Below are 4,968 nucleotides of genomic sequence, written 5' to 3'. Positions count from 1 at the left end.
TCACGAGCTTTGAATACTCCAAACCAAGCTCAAATTTGCCTTCGACCTCGACGTGAAAGGTTGATAGTTCTGAGGGTTTGGTCTCTAATCTATATTTCAATAATTATTTGATTTATTTGGTTTGTTTGATTTAATCTTTCTTGAAGTTACTAACGTGTGTATTGTTTTGATAGAAAGAGATACGAGGCATCAAAGTGAGTAAATCTACTATCCTTATTCTTCGATTTTGATTTTTAGTATCATGTTAGGATGCTTTTGTGATTCCTAGTATCATGCTTAGGGTGTTAGTTAATATTTTAAATATTCCTAATGTCATGCTTTTTAGTATCATGTTTAGGCTAAAGCTTTGATCTTTATTATTAGTGACATGCTAGGATTTGTTATTAATCTGTTTAGTATCATGCCTATGATCTTGCTATTAATCATGTTTGATTTGATAATGATGATGATTGTTGTGTCAATTAATTATAATGTTGCTTGATTTATTACTATTGCTTGGTCACATCCTCTTTATGCAGGTTTAAAGGGAATTTATACTTGAAATCACGCCTAATAAGATAACTAATAATTTGATTTAGGGTTAATATGATTTTAATTCAAGTGATCACCAATAATAGATCTACTTGATAATCAACCAACGTAGATTAAACAGGTTTAAGATTAATTTATTGTATGTATGTTGATCGGAAAGAGCACATGAATATCATAAGAATTAAGTAGAGGCCGATTTAGGGCGAGTTCAATCTCTTTTAGATTGGATTTGTACCATCATCCCCGAATATCCAGTCATGGTTTCGGACCGCTATGAAGTTAGCAATCTCTGATCCGTGATCGTGAATGGGGTGTAACCTTCACACCGGTGAACGATTTACAAGTTCCTAAAACTTGTTGGAGACTCTTTTATTTCTAGTTTCCTTCCCTTTGAACGCCACCATGCTTAAAAGCATGATCACAATAGGGCTCAAAGTTGGGTTTGAAATATTCCCTACGATAGTATAGTGATTTTAACATGTCTAATCGCTGTAAATTAGTAGTATATCAAACTAAATGTAGATCGCAGACATACTCTATAAAGTTAGTTGCTCACAAGTCACGAGGCACAAGCAAGTGATAAAATTGGACAATCGTCTAACTTCTAAGATAGAGAAATTAAAGTACTCTTTTTTTTTTATTTTTTTTTTAAAGAAGAGACAAAACCAGTACATTTTCGTCTAGACAAACTTTTAAACATGCTATTTTGGATAGTATACCTTTAATTAATGATCCATGAGTGATAAACCAAGCTTCTTCCTATTAAGTTAGGCTATCTTTACAAAAGTTGATAATTGCAACAAAAACAAAAACAAAAAAGTGGCAAGTTTTGAACCATGCATTTGGACATCAATTAAAACATACTCTAAATTTATTACACAATTGTTATAAAATATTGCACAAATCTCAAACATCATCAAGTGTAATTCGTGTTGAAAATTAATTTATTTATATTAGCGACAACTCAAAAGTTAAAAACAAACCATAAAAACAAATTTGGGGGAGTGTTAGATGAAGAACGACTATTTTTTATCCACCATGACATTATCTTCAACTCCTTTACCCGCTAGTGTTTTAGCCATTTTGGATCATTAGAGAACTCTGTGTGGAAATCTAAGCAATGAGACCCTTAAATAAGAAACAACATAAATTTTATTAAAAAGCAGAGGAAATAATTGGATAAATGTAGAGAATTTTTCACTAAAATAAATTAATTAATTTTTATTAGCGTATTAGACTTGTGTTGTAAAAATGAAAATTGCCAACAAGAATACCTTTTTTGTTGTCAAAGCAAGCCACCACGAATATCGAAAGATCTTCTAAGATTATATAATTCAACCAAAAATAATCAATGAGTTAAACAAGGAGATTATGACTTATATATATATATTATATTTCAATTAAGAACACCTTAAAATACATAGTTCGTATAAAATCATGACCGTAGATTAAAAATTTCAGTACCACTTGAGAATTTCCATCCTCGTATAAACTTGAGAAATTTCTATATATGTAGATGTATTTAGACTGAATAGACTACCAATCGTATTAAAATCCATAAAGTATTCTAAGTTAAGACATGGTGATCCACTATTAATAGAACGAGCTACCCATGCTAAAATGTCATCATCGGTGGCTCAAACTATCTTGTCGCAAATCGAATTAATTTGGTTATTGTAGTGACCGTTATATTGTGTGGCATATGAAAAAGTATCGGCTAAGGTTGCCTTTAGCTCCTCAACCGATAGTAATGGACCGCAAAAAACAACCATATGCATAATTAATATATATATACATATCATATTTACAATGACTTAGATTATACAAAGTTTATGGGTTAAAACAAGAAAAAAAAATCTAATAAAAATATTAAATATAAAATTAACTTACTTTCGGAGTAAGAACAGTCAATGACTATAATCGGTGTATGTTGATGTAATAACCTCTTCTTCGAGTCAGTAATTATATCGACAAAATCCGTAAGCGCTTGTTCGGAGGTAAGACACCCCTAAACTTCTATGTCTCCTAAGACAATGTCTATAAATTCAAAAGGTATAGACATTTACAAGATCTAGTCGTATTAACTAATCAAAAGAATTACCCGAGTCCACTAACTAAAGTAGATAGGGAAGTAGGGTCGAATCCACATGGAAACAATGTTCTTTTACTCCTAATTAATTAATATAATCTAAATTACCTTGTAACTAGTGTGATTTTATATGAATTAAACTAAGAGAAATAACTAAATTAAACAATTAAAACTAGGAGAATATCAATAAAATAAAGCGTAGGGCATAGGTTCACCAATAAATAATATTTCGGGATGAAGGACAACAATCAATTATCAATGCATAAATTAACCAGATTATAAAGGGCTTTCGCTACGTATTACAATCACAGAATTAACTTAGCGGTATCAAATCGCATCTCTCGAATCTTGATTTAACCATTTATAAATTAACCTGCCTATTGAAACTAAGCCTTAACAACAATTCTCATCTGTCGAATCTCGAATCAATATTGCATAAGTCATACAACTAAACCAGGCCTAATCTAATTGCATAGTATTAAATCAATCAATAGGAAATTAATTTAAAACACCAACAATCAATAATAATAAATCATCCCTTCATATTATTTACGAATCCCCAAGATCCCTATAAATAAACTACTCACACATAATTAAATCTAGACTAAGCAAAGCAATTAAAGGAAACATAATTAAATTAAAGCAATATAATTACTAGAAATAAAAGGGAAGAAATTCGTTATCGAAATAAAGGAAAAATATGAATTGCATTAACCAAAGAGTAATAATCTCGAGAGAACAAATTGCAAGGAAACTTAAACTCAAAAATTTGAAAATAACTAATGAATGACATCCTAAACTTGCTTAAAAAAAGAGTATTTAAACATAACAATGATTTCCTAAAGTAAACGAAGATAAAATCAGCTTCTAATCTCTTGAAGAAACATGCGCCTGGCAGGGCGCCTGACTGCCTGGTCGGGCGTGCCTCCGGATGCTGGTGCTTCTCCCTCGCCTGGTCGGGCGAGCCTTTAGGTGTATACTCTTCCTCTTTCTCTCGCCCGGTCGGGCGAGTCTCCGGACCTACATAAATGCTCCGGACTTGGGCCTTTCTTCAATAAAATTATTTGGCCCAATTCTCAATTCCAACCCAACTTGCTAGAGATGATTGTAAGTAATTGGTTCTTCTTCCTCGCCGAGCCCTTAATCACCGGGCTCGATTACTCTAACACGGTTCTGGGCTTCGGAAAGTGTTCATATGAATGTGCTCCATAGCTAATGCTCGTGGTGGCTCAATAATCCTCGGAAATGCCTCAAAAATCCGCAATTTCTTATAAAGTAATACTAAAGCTACGAAAACACTAGAAAACGTATATTAGTAATAAAAATAGCTCCGAAGAGCCAAAAATACTCCTGAATACGATTAAGGGATGGGGGTAAATCACTATATAAATTAGACATATCAAACTCCCCCAAGCCAAACCTTTGCTTGTCTCTAAGCAAAGTTCCCATCAATGAACAAATGAAACATACCTCACCCCAAAATCATTTAAAATCAAGTATATACGATTCAAGGCAATTCCAACAAATATGCATCAAAATCAACCAATTAAATCCATCCGACTACTAATCTTCCCTAACAATAGTCAAACAAAGTAAACCACAAGTGTATATAGAATTCATGACTAGTGCTCACACACTCTTCACTCATCTTTGTGGCGGATATAAAAGTGTATCCGATCTTTCTCCATCCAACCCCTTTTATGTGAACAATGCCCTCCCAAACTCACAACACTCATTTGTTTAAAAAGACAAGCACTTAACCTAATAGTCAACTAGGAATATGTCAAATCATTCTTCGCATTGATAAACAACTAATTTCACATCCATACAACTCTATACACAAAGGTCGGAAGGTCTTTAAAGATTGTAATATAAGGCTAGGGTGAAGGGTTGATGGATGCTAGAATGGTCGCATATTCCACACTCATTCAAACACATTTATAAACAAACATCTCACAAACCAAGAACAATGATAAGTAAGAGTTTGGTCCACAAGGAACGGGATATAATTGCTAAGGATCTTAACACACAAGCTAGTTTGAAGATTTGAGTTGATTAGGGTTCGTCGATTAGACAAACAAGCTATTGTTTCTAAATCAAGTAGTTAAAAGCACTAAGGAATGGAATCAACTGAACCATAGTAACCAAGCATATTGGGAGCAAATAAAGATAATAGATAGTAAGGACTACATGTAAGACCAACTTCATGCAATTAAGAATACAACTCAAACTCCTAAATTTAGATCCGTTATTAGTTTAGCAATAGGAGACAACAGGGAGGAGCGCCCGCTCCAACAGTGGTGCACGCTCGCTCCTCCTGCTTCAAAATGAAGGCAAATTGTTGCAGA

The sequence above is a fragment of the Chenopodium quinoa genome, unplaced genomic scaffold (assembly GCF_001683475.1).
Source record: "Chenopodium quinoa cultivar QQ74 unplaced genomic scaffold, ASM168347v1, whole genome shotgun sequence".
NCBI classification, from domain to species: Eukaryota; Viridiplantae; Streptophyta; class Magnoliopsida; order Caryophyllales; family Amaranthaceae; genus Chenopodium; species Chenopodium quinoa.
Note: the sequence above shows the minus strand (reverse complement) of the source record.